Below are 12,710 nucleotides of genomic sequence, written 5' to 3'. Positions count from 1 at the left end.
CAGATCCTTTTCAATATTTAAACGATCTAACGACAAATTATTTAAACACACATGATTATAAGATGTAGGTATACTGTACTTACTGACATAAATTATCGTTCTTGAACATATTTGCGGTAAGGGGAGCGGAGCTCTCCCCCAGGCCAATCAGAATGCAGATGAATGCAGTTGCAGTTGAGTGACCTGTGTTGTGGCTGTCTACAGGGAATGCACATATGTAGCTGTCCCGCAGCCCAATCCAGACGTCAATCGAAGACAGGTTTCAATGCAAATAGAGCAGTAAGTGCAGAGAAATGCTCACTCTCTAAAAATGGCATTCATACAATAGTAAGATTAAATCCAACCTCACCAGTAGATAGGATTTATCAATAAATAAATAAAGCTTCTCCTCTCTGATATGGAATTACCCCCCAAAAAGTATAAGGGAATACCCAATGCTAACCTATGAGAGGGGCAGACCTCACAGTAGTGAAAAATGTAATAGACTGTTTGATACTACTAGGACATACAAACTACCACAGTACATGTCTTACCTTTTACTTACATAGCATGATGCCCCTAGGACTACCTAGGGCCAACTTTAGGGGTTACTGATATGTAATAAAATTGGAGTTTAAGGCTTGGCAAGTAGTTTTAAATGCCAAGTCGTAGTGGCAGTACACTGCAGCACAGGCACTGCAGTAGCAGGCTTGAGACAGGTTTGAAATGCTATTTCTTTGGGCGGCACAATCAGTCCCTGGGTATATGGTATACCACTTTACAAGGGGCTTTCAAGTAAATTAAATCTGTCAGTCAGGTATACTCCAATTATACACATGATTAGGGAAGAAGCACGTGCACTTCAGCACTGATTAGTAGCGATAAAGTGATCAGAGTCCTAAGGCCAACAAAAAGATACAGCAAAATGCGGAGGTGAAAAGCAATAAGGTGGGGTTGGGACCACCTTAAGAATGCAAGGTCTAACAAAAACGAACTAAGGATAACATGAGTAAAACATCAGGTTTCTCTACAGCATTTGGTGAGACAAGTGGGCCTTCTTTTATCTTCCATAAATGCCATCCTTCCTGGACCCCTTTATTATATAGCTCTTCCAGGAATAAATATAAAGCACTTACAAAGGAGCCTCAAATACTCAAAGATGGTAGACTTCTGTAATATGGGCCATGTACTAAAAGCAGCACGAAAACAGAGTGCAATAGGGTCCAAAAAACTTGAGTGACCCATGAGAGTATGCATGCAAGCCTATGGTATTCCAAACTAGAGATAGACGCATGCAATTTTTGTTTTTAGGAGAGAATGTGCCTGCTGAAAAAAACATAATTTTTTAAAAGTGCATTGCAGAATATCAGGAATTTGCTGTGGGACACCTAGAAAACTTGCATACAGATTATGTGCACACACCTTGCAGTCAGTTGTTGTGGCCGAGTGGTTAAGGCGATGGACTAGAAATCCATTGGGGTCTGCCCGCGCAGGTTCGAATCCTGCCGACAACGCGAATCTTTTTAACATCGGCTACAATTTCAGAAGTTAACCTTTAGTATTTCTTCCATGTCAGTTTTATAAATAGGTGGCTTATTTTGGTGTCACTATTGCCATATCACATATTTATTATCGCTCCCCCTTTCATATCTTTGCTATAACTCTCGTCCTTCATTAGCGCTGGTGCAAACGCTTCAAATTATTATACCCTGGCTCTCTCGGTCATACCTGTGCATGCACTTGAAACTTACTTTACCAATAAAATAAGCAAATAGAGAAATAAAATAAAAGTGCTAGCTGGATTAGGCAAACACACTTCATAAAACTGCATTTTCTTTTCTATTCTCCCCCGTGTTAAAAGCTTAACTGCTCCCTGTGTAATTTCTCCTAACCTGCTGTTCCTGGAAGAGAATTTCATCTACAAGCTCTTTCTGTGTTTTTTCCTAGTCTTTTCTTTCCCTTTTCTTAGATTTGTAACTGTTCCTTTACGTGCTCTACTGAGGCGCCATTAATCTCATTTGAGCTCCTTGTACCTGCTGCTGTTTTCTCCACACCTCATACTGTCTTTTCCCTCTTTCTCTCTTTCTCTGCGGTTGGTGGCTACTTTCCAAAGCGTCTGATGCCCCAATGTTCCTTCGTCTTGTTGTCAGACGTGAATTTGAAAAGCAGCAAAATTAACAAGCCTTTACCACTCACACATGGCAGAAGTTTATACTTTAATTCAATGAGCTAAGAAAAGTGTGTTGTGGGGCCCCTACGAGCCATGGTGCTTGCTTCATCATAATTAGGCATGCAGTCATTAGCCACAGCTCTGATTATGGGTCAATGAGGTCAGTTTCAATAATTCCTCAAAAACCTAACCATGCAGTCCCCCCTAACTGTGTAGTCATCTTGCTTTACTGCTGTTTGTGTGATTAGCTGGGAGGAGCTCACGGCAGCATCCTCCCAATAAAAGTGTAGATGGACCGTTCCTTAATTCTTTCTTGTTTCACATACAGATGGCTTGAGGAGGTACAGGGGAGATGCAGGTCTAATAAACAGAATAGAATATCTGCGCCGGGTGTGTTTCTCTGCATTGGTGTCCCATCACAGGCCCACCAGTGTATGTGTGATCTTTGACTCCTGCCAGTTCACAAGCAGGCGGCCAGGAAACGGTTTCAGCCTATCAACCACTGAGGAGATAAAGCCTTTGTATAAGGAATGAGGAAGCAATGAACACATTCAGCCTATCACAGGAGTAGCCCTGAGTGTTCCGAATTATAATTTCTTCATGTCACTGTACGTTATTGAGCCCAAGTAGCTCGCCGTGATCGTATAGTGGTTAGTACTCTGTGTTGTGGCCGCAGCAACCTCGGTTCGAATCCGAGTCACGGCATTGTGGTTGGCAAAGTCACGGCAGTTGGGTTTTTCCTTTACAGAATTCCCAAATGTACCAGTTGTTTTTGTAAAATGTCTATTAAAAACAGATCCTTTTCAATATTTAAACGATCTAACGACAAATTATTTAAACACACATGATTATAAGATGTAGGTATACTGTACTTACTGACATAAATTATCGTTCTTGAACATATTTGCGGTAAGGGGAGCGGAGCTCTCCCCCAGGCCAATCAGAATGCAGATGAATGCAGTTGCAGTTGAGTGACCTGTGTTGTGGCTGTCTACAGGGAATGCACATATGTAGCTGTCCCGCAGCCCAATCCAGACGTCAATCGAAGACAGGTTTCAATGCAAATAGAGCAGTAAGTGCAGAGAAATGCTCACTCTCTAAAAATGGCATTCATACAATAGTAAGATTAAATCCAACCTCACCAGTAGATAGGATTTATCAATAAATAAATAAAGCTTCTCCTCTCTGATATGGAATTACCCCCAAAAAAGTATAAGGGAATACCCAATGCTAACCTATGAGAGGGGCAGACCTCACAGTAGTGAAAAATGTAATAGACTGTTTGATACTACTAGGACATACAAACTACCACAGTACATGTCTTACCTTTTACTTACATAGCATGATGCCCCTAGGACTACCTAGGGCCTACCTTAGGGGTTACTGATATGTAATAAAATTGGTGTTTAAGGCTTGGCAAGTAGTTTTAAATGCCAAGTCGAAGTGGCAGTACACTGCAGCACAGGCACTGCAGTAGCAGGCTTGAGACAGGTTTGAAATGCTATTTCTTTGGGCGGCACAATCAGTCCCTGGGTATATGGTATACCACTTTACAAGGGGCTTTCAAGTAAATTAAATCTGTCAGTCAGGTATACTCCAATTATACACATGATTAGGGAAGAAGCACGTGCACTTCAGCACTGATTAGTAGCGATAAAGTGATCAGAGTCCTAAGGCCAACAAAAAGATACAGCAAAATGCGGAGGTGAAAAGCAATAAGGTGGGGTTGGGACCACCTTAAGAATGCAAGGTCTAACAAAAACGAACTAAGGATAACATGAGTAAAACATCAGGTTTCTCTACAGCATTTGGTGAGACAAGTGGGCCTTCTTTTATCTTCCATAAATGCCATCCTTCCTGGACCCCTTTATTATATAGCTCTTCCAGGAATAAATATAAAGCACTTACAAAGGAGCCTCAAATACTCAAAGATGGTAGACTTCTGTAATATGGGCCATGTACTAAAAGCAGCACGAAAACAGAGTGCAATAGGGTCCAAAAAACTTGAGTGACCCATGAGAGTATGCATGCAAGCCTATGGTATTCCAAACTAGAGATAGACGCATGCAATTTTTGTTTTTAGGAGAGAATGTGCCTGCTGAAAAAAACATTATTTTTTAAAAGTGCATTGCAGAATATCAGGAATTTGCTGTGGGACACCTTGAAAACTTGCATACAGATTATGTGCACACACCTTGCAGTCAGTTGTTGTGGCCGAGTGGTTAAGGCGATGGACTAGAAATCCATTGGGGTCTGCCCGCGCAGGTTCGAATCCTGCAGACAACGAGAATCTTTTTAACATCGGCTACAATTTCAGAAGTTAACCTTTAGTATTTCTTCCATGTCAGTTTTATAAATAGGTGGCTTATTTTGGTGTCACTATTGCCATATCACATATTTATTATCGCTCCCCCTTTCATATCTTTGCTATAACTCTCGTCCTTCATTAGCGCTGGTGCAAACGCTTCAAATTATTATACCCTGGCTCTCTCGGTCATACCTGTGCATGCACTTGAAACTTACTTTACCAATAAAAGAAGCAAATAGAGAAATAAAATAAAAGTGCTAGCTGGATTAGGCAAACACACTTCATAAAACTGCATTTTCTTTTCTATTCTCCCCCGTGTTACAAGCTTAACTGCTCCCTGTGTAATTTCTCCTAACCTGCTGTTCCTGGAAGAGAATTTCATCTACAAGCTCTTTCTGTGTTTTTTCCTAGTCTTTTCTTTCCCTTTTCTTAGATTTGTAACTGTTCCTTTACGTGCTCTACTGAGGCGCCATTAATCTCATTTGAGCTCCTTGTACCTGCTGCTGTTTTCTCCACACCTCATACTGTCTTTTCCCTCTTTCTCTCTTTCTCTGCGGTTGGTGGCTACTTTCCAAAGCGTCTGATGCCCCAATGTTCCTTCGTCTTGTTGTCAGACGTGAATTTGAAAAGCAGCAAAATTAACAAGCCTTTACCACTCACACATGGCAGAAGTTTATACTTTAATTCAATGAGCTAAGAAAAGTGTGTTGTGGGGCCCCTACGAGCCATGGTGCTTGCTTCATCATAATTAGGCATGCAGTCATTAGCCACAGCTCTGATTATGGGTCAATGAGGTCAGTTTCAATAATTCCTCAAAAACCTAACCATGCAGTCCCCCCTAACTGTGTAGTCATCTTGCTTTACTGCTGTTTGTGTGATTAGCTGGGAGGAGCTCACGGCAGCATCCTCCCAATAAAAGTGTAGATGGACCGTTCCTTAATTCTTTCTTGTTTCACATACAGATGGCTTGAGGAGGTACAGGGGAGATGCAGGTCTAATAAACAGAATAGAATATCTGCGCCGGGTGTGTTTCTCTGCATTGGTGTCCCATCACAGGCCCACCAGTGTATGTGTGATCTTTGACTCCTGCCAGTTCACAAGCAGGCGGCCAGGAAACGGTTTCAGCCTATCAACCACTGAGGAGATAAAGCCTTTGTATAAGGAATGAGGAAGCAATGAACACATTCAGCCTATCACAGAAGTAGCCCTGAGTGTTCCGAATTATAATTTCTTCATGTCACTGTACGTTATCGAGCCCAAGTAGCTCGCCATGATCGTATAGTGGTTAGTACTCTGCGTTGTGGCTGCAGCAACCTCGGTTCGAATCCGAGTCACGGCTTTGTGGTTGGCAATGTCACGGCAGTTGGGTTTTTCCTTTACAGAATTCCCAAATGTACCAGTTGTTTTTGTAAAATGTCTATTAAAAACAGATCCTTTTCAATATTTAAACGATCTAACGACAAATTATTTAAACACACATGATCATAAGATGTAGGTATACTGTACTTACTGACGTAAATTATCGTTCTTGAACATATTTGCGGTAAGGGGAGCGGAGCTCTCCCCCAGGCCAATCAGAATGCAGATGAATGCAGTTGCAGTTGAGTGACCTGTGTTGTGGCTGTCTACAGGGAATGCACATATGTAGCTGTCTCGCAGCCCAATCCAGACGTCAATCGAAGGCAGGTTTCAATGCAAATAGAGCAGTAAGTGCAGAGAAATGCTCACTCTCTAAAAATGGCATTTATACAATAGTAAGATTAAATCCAACCTCACCAGTAGATAGGATTTATCAATAAATAAATAAAGCTTCTCCTCTCTGATATGGAATTACCCCCAAAAAAGTATAAGGGAATACCCAATGCTAACCTATGAGAGGGGCAGACCTCACAGTAGTGAAAAATGTAATAGACTGTTTGATACTACTAGGACATACAAACTACCACAGTACATGTCTTACCTTTTACTTACATAGCATGATGCCCCTAGGACTACCTAGGGCCTACCTTAGGGGTTACTGATATGTAATACAATTGGAGTTTAAGGCTTGGCAAGTAGTTTTAAATGCCAAGTCGAAGTGGCAGTACACTGCAGCACAGGCACTGCAGTAGCAGGCTTGAGACAGGTTTGAAATGCTATTTCTTTGGGCGGCACAATCAGTCCCTGGGTATATGGTATACCACTTTACAAGGGGCTTTCAAGTAAATTAAATCTGTCAGTCAGGTATACTCCAATTATACACATCATTAGGGAAGAAGCACGTGCACTTTAGCACTGATTAGTAGCGATAAAGTGATCAGAGTCCTAAGGCCAACAAAAAGATACAGCAAAATGCGGAGGTGAAAAGCAATAAGGTGGGGTTGGGACCACCTTAAGAATGCAAGGTCTAACAAAAACGAACTAAGGATAACATGAGTAAAACATCAGGTTTCTCTACAGCATTTGGTGAGACAAGTGGGCCTTCTTTTATCTTCCATAAATGCAATCCTTCCCGGACCCCTTTATTATATAGCTCTTCAAGGAAAAAATATAAAGCACTTACAAAGGAGCCTCAAATACTCAAAGATGGTAGACTTCTGTAATATGGGCCATATACTAAAAGCAGCACGAAAACAGAGTGCAATAGGGTCCAAAAAACTTGAGTGACCCATGAGAGTTTGCATGCAAGCCTATGGTATTCCAAACTAGAGATATACGCATCCAATTTTTGTTTTTAGGAGAGAATGTGCCTGCTGAAAAAAACATGATTTTTAAAAAGTGCATTGCAGAATATCAGGAATTTGCTGTGGGACACCTTGAAAATTTGCATACAGATTATGTGCACAAGTCAAGTCAAGTCAAGTCAGAGAATTTGTATAGCGCACTACATACCCAGAGGGTCTCAAGGCGCTAGAGGGGGGGTGGGGAATTACTTGTCGAAAATCCACGTTTTAAGTTGCTTTCTGAATGCTAGGTGGTTCTGGGTAAGGCGAAGGTAAGTGGGAAGTGAGTTCCAGGTTTTAGCTGCCAGGTAGGAGAAGGATCTACCTCCCATGGTGGTTTTGTTGATGCGAGGTACAGTGGCAAGGGCTTGGTTGGATGATCGTAGCTGGCGGGAGGGGGTGTAGAAGGACAGTCGTGTGTTGAGGCATTCTGGTCCGATTTCGTAGAGTGCTTTGTGTGCGTGGGTTAGGAGCCGGAAAGTGATCCTCTTATTGACGGGAAGCCAGTGGAGGTTTTTCAGGTGACCAGAGATATGTTCTTTACGTGGGATGTCTAATATGAGCCTGGCTGAGGCGTTTTGGATTCGTTGGAGTCTTTTCTGGAGTTTAGCGGTAGTCCCGGCGTAGAGGGTGTTTCCATAGTCCAGTCGGCTCGTGACCAGAGCGTGGGTGACCGTTTTCCTAGTTTCGGTGGGGATCCAACGAAATGTTTTTTTGAGCATGCGAAGAATGTTGAAGCAGGATGAGGAGACAGCGTTGACTTGTCTGTTCATTGATAGTGAGGAATCCAGGATGACGCCCAGGTTCCGTGCGTGGTCTGTCGGGATGGGTGCTTTTCCAAGGGCTTCTGGCCACCAAGAGTCGTCCCATGCGGAGGGGGAGGTACCTAAGATGAGGACTTCTGTTTTATCTGAGTTCAGTTTCAGACGGCTGTGTTTCATCCATTCGGCTACTTCTTTCATTCCTTCGTGTAGGTTAGTTTTGGCGGTGCTAGGGTCATTGGTGAGTGATAGGATCAGTTGAGTGTCATCCGCGTAGGAGATGATGTTGAGGTTGTGTTGGCGTGCGATGACCGCGAGGGGGCTCATGTACACGTTGAAGAGGGTGGGGCTGAGTGAAGATCCTTGTGGTACGCCGCAGATGACTTCAGTGGCCTCTGACTTGAATGGTGGAAGGCGGACTCTCTGGGTTCTTCCGGTGAGGAACGAGGTGATCCATTCTAGTGCTTTTCCTTGGATTCCGATGTTTCTGAGGCGCTGTAGAAGGGTGCTATGGCAGACTGTGTCGAAGGCTGCGGAGAGGTCGAGGAGGATGAGGGCGACTGTGTCTCCATTGTCCAGTAGAGTTCGAATGTCGTCTGTTGCTGCGATGAGGGCGGTCTCAGTGCTGTGTTTTGCTCGGAAGCCGGACTGTGAGGAGTCGAGGGATTTGTTGGCTTCGAGGAAGGCGGCGAGCTGGTTGTTGACAGCTTTTTCGATGACTTTGGCCGGGAATGGAAGGAGCGAGATGGGGCGGTAATTTTTGAGTTCAGTGGGGTCCGCTGTGGGTTTTTTCAGAAGGGCGCTGAGTTCAGCGTGTTTCCAGCTTTCCGGGAAGGTGGCGGAGTTGAAGGAGCAGTTGATGACGTCTCGGAGGTGCGGTGCTATGATGGAGTCTGCTTTGTTGAAGATGTGGTGAGGGCAAGGGTCTGTGGGGGATCCTGAGTGGATGGAGTTCATCAGGCGGATGGTGTCCTCAGTGGAGATTGGGTTCCAGTCATTAAGGATGTTCGAGGGGGGTGAAGGTCCAGCAGATGGTTGGGTGGGTTGGTCTCCGGGTTGGTTGTCGAAGCTGTTGTGGATGTCTGCAATTTTGTTGTGGAAGAATGAAGCTAGGGAGTCGCAGAGGGCTTGAGAGGGGGTGATGTCGTTAGAGTTGGCCGAGGGATTGGTAAATTCCTTGACGATGTTGAAAAGTTCCTTGCTGTTGTGGGCGTTGTTATCTAGTCGGTCCTTGAAGGCGGTTTTCTTGGCCTTTCGGATCAGTTGGTGGTGTATGCGGGTGGCGTTTTTGAAGGCGTCCTTGGTGCTGGTGGTTGGGTCTTTTTTCCAGGCCTTCTCAAGGGAACGGCAGATTTTCTTGGATTTCTTAAGATCATCGTTGAACCATGAGGCCTTCTTGCTGCCAAGTTTGCTTTGTCGTTTTTTCAGTGGTGCTAGGATGTCGGCGCTGTTGGATAACCATAGGGTGAGGTTGGTGGCGGCTTGGTCGGGGTTTGAGGAGTGAGTTGGGGGGTTTAGAAGAAGCGATGAGGAGATCTGGTCGATGGTGAGTTTGTTCCAGTTTCTTTGCAGAGTTGGTAGGGGGTGGTTGTTGGGTTTGGGCTTGTTGTAGGTAAAGTGAACGCAGCTGTGGTCAGTCCAGAGGAGAGCCGTGGTGTGGCTGAAGGAGACATGATTGCTGGAGGTGAAGATGGGGTCGAGGGTGTGACCTGCGATGTGGGTGGGGGAAGTGACCAGTTGTTTAAGTCCTTAACAGCTTACAGTCAGTTGTTGTGGCCGAGTGGTTAAGGCGATGGACAAGAAATCCATTGGGGTCTCCCCGCGCAGGTTCCAATCCTGCCGACAGCGAGAATCTTTTTAACATCGGCTACAATTTCAGAAGTTAACCTTTAGTATTTCTTCCATGTCAGTTTTATAAATAGGTGGCTTATTTTGGTGTCACTATTGCCATATCACATATTTATTATCGCTCCCCCTTTCATATCTTTGCTATAACTCTCGTCCTTCATTAGCGCTGGTGCAAACGCTTCAAATTATTATACCCTGGCTCTCTCGGTCATACCTGTGCATGCACTTGAAACTTACTTTACCAATAAAAGAAGCAAATAGAGAAATAAAATAAAAGTGCTAGCTGGATTAGGCAAACACACTTCATAAAACTGCATTTTCTTTTCTATTCTCCCCCGTGTTACAAGCTTAACTGCTCCCTGTGTAATTTCTCTTAACCTGCTGTTCCTGGAAAAGAATTTCATCTACAAGCTCTTTCTGTGTTTTTTCCTAGTCTTTTCTTTCCCTTTTCTTAGATTTGTAACTGTTCCTTTACGTGCTCTATTTAGGCACCATTAATCTCATTTGAGCTCCTTGTACCTGCTGCTGTTTTCTCCACACCTCATACTGTCTTTTCCCTCTTTCTCTCTTTCTCTGCGGTTGGTGGCTACTTTCCAAAGCGTCTGATGCCCCAATGTTCCTTCGTCTTGTTGTCAGACGTGAATTTGAAAAGCAACAAAATTAACAAGCCTTTACCACTCACACATGGCAGAAGTTTATACTTTAATTCAATGAGCTAAGAAAAGTGTGTTGTGGGGCCCCTACGAGCCATGGTGCTTGCTTCATCATAATTAGGCATGCAGTCATTAGCCACAGCTCTGATTATGGGTCACTGAGGTCAGTTTCAATAATTCCTCAAAAACCTAACCATGCAGTCCCCCCTAACTGTGTAGTTATCTTGCTTTACTGCTGTTTGTGTGATTAGCTGGGAGGAGCTCACGGCAGCATCCTCCCAATAAAAGAGTAGATGGACTGTTCCTTAACTCTTTCTTGCTTCACATACAGATGGCTTGAGGAGGTACAGGGGAGATGCAGGTCTAATAAACAGAATAGAATATCTGCGCCAGGTGTGTTTCTCTGCATTGGTGTCCCATCACAGGCCCACCAGTGTATGTGTGATCTTTGACTCCTGCCAGTTCACAAGCAGGCGGCCAGGAAACGGTTTCAGCCTATCAACCACTGAGGAGATAAAGCCTTTGTATAAGGAATGAGGAAGCAATGAACACATTCAGCCTATCACAGGAGTAGCCCTGAGTATGCCGAATTATAATTTCTTCATGTCACTGTACATTATTGAGCCCAAGTAGCTCGCCGTGATCGTATAATGGTTAGTACTCTGCGTTGTGGCCGCAACAACCTCGGTTCGAATCCGAGTCACGGCATTGTGGTTGGCAATGTCAGGGCAGTTGGGTTTTTCCTTTACAGAATTCCCAAATGTACCAGTTGTTTTTGTAAACTGTCTATTAAAAACAGATCCTTTTCAATATTTAAACGATCTAACAACAAATTATTTAAACACACATGATTATAAGATGTAGGTATACTGTACTTACTGACATAAATTATCGTTCTTGAACATATTTGCGGTAAGGGGAGCGGAGCTCTCCCCCACGCTAATCAGAATGCAGATGAATGCAGTTGCAGTTGAGTGACCTGTGTTGTGGCTGTCTACAGGGAATGCACATATGTAGCTGTCTCGCAGCCTAATCCAGACGTCAATCGAAGACAGGTTTCAATGCAAATAGAGCAGTAAGTGCAGAGAAATGCTCACTCTCTAAAAATGGCATTTATTCAATAGTAAGATTAAATCCAACCTCACCAGTAGATAGGATTTATCAATAAATAAATAAAGCTTCTCCTCTCTGATATGGAATTACCCCCCAAAAAGTATACGGGAATACCCAATGCTAACCTATGAGAGGGGCAGACCTCACAGTAGTGAAAAATGTAATAGACTGTTTGATACTACTAGGACATACAAACTACCACAGTACATGTCTTACCTTTTACTTACATAGCATGATGCCCCTAGGACTACCTAGGGCCTACCTTAGGGGTTACTGATATGTAATAAAATTGATGTTTAAGGCTTGGCAAGTAGTTTTAAATGCCAAGTCGAAATGGCAGTACACTGCAGCACAGGCACTGCAGTAGCAGGCTTGAGACAGGTTTGAAATGCTATTTATTTGGGCCGCACAATCAATCCCTGGGTATATGGTCTACCACTTTACAAGGGGCTTTCAAGTAAATTAAATCTGTCAGTCAGGTATACTCCAATTATACACATGATTAGGGAAGAAGCACGTGCACTTCAGCACTGATTAGTAGCGATAAAGTGATCAGAGTCCTAAGGCCAACAAAAAGATACAGCAAAATGCGGAGGGGAAAAGCAATAAGGTGGGGTTGGGACCACCTTAAGAATGCAAGGTCTAACAAAAACGAACTAAGGATAACATGAGTAAAACATCAGGTTTCTCTACAGCATTTGGTGAGACAAGTGGGCCTTCTTTTATCTTCCATAAATGGAATCTTTCCCGGACCCCTTTATTATATAGCTTTTCAAGGAAAAAATATAAAGCACTTACAAAGGAGCCTCAAATACTCAAAGATGGTAGACTTCTGTAATATGGGCCATATACTAAAAGCAGCACGAAAACAGAGTGCAATAGGGTCCAAAAAACTTGAGTGACCCATGAGAGTATGCATGCAAGCCTATGGTATTCCAAACTAGAGATATACGCATTCAATTTTTGTTTTTACGAGAGAATGTGCCTGCTGAAAAAAACATTATTTTTTAAAAGTGCATTGCAGAATATCAGGAATTTGCTGTGGGACACCTTGAAAACTTGCATACAGATTATGTGCACACACCTTACAGTCAGTTGTTGTGGCCGAGTGGTTAAGGCGATGGACTAGAAATCCATTGGGGTCTCCCCGCGCAGGTTCGAATCCTGCCGACAACG

General features: G+C 43.5%; 3 non-coding genes across 3 annotated transcripts; all 3 read left to right on the top strand.

Annotated features, from left to right (window-relative positions):
- The first annotated feature begins 1,411 nt into the window (after positions 1–1,411).
- TRNAS-AGA (transfer RNA serine (anticodon AGA)) lies at positions 1,412–1,493 on the top strand. Its single transcript has one exon. It is a non-coding gene; the product is annotated as a tRNA-Ser (tRNA).
- A 1,289-nt stretch (positions 1,494–2,782) lies between these two features.
- TRNAH-GUG (transfer RNA histidin (anticodon GUG)) lies at positions 2,783–2,854 on the top strand. Its single transcript has one exon. It is a non-coding gene; the product is annotated as a tRNA-His (tRNA).
- Positions 2,855–12,628: 9,774 nt separating this feature from the next.
- TRNAS-AGA (transfer RNA serine (anticodon AGA)) lies at positions 12,629–12,710 on the top strand. The gene has a single exon. It is a non-coding gene; the product is annotated as a tRNA-Ser (tRNA).

The sequence above is a fragment of the Lissotriton vulgaris genome, chromosome 1_1 (genome assembly GCF_964263255.1).
Source record: "Lissotriton vulgaris chromosome 1_1, aLisVul1.2, whole genome shotgun sequence".
In the NCBI taxonomy this organism is placed as follows: Eukaryota; Metazoa; Chordata; class Amphibia; order Caudata; family Salamandridae; genus Lissotriton; species Lissotriton vulgaris.
Note: the sequence above shows the minus strand (reverse complement) of the source record. Positions and strands in the feature narration are given on the sequence as shown.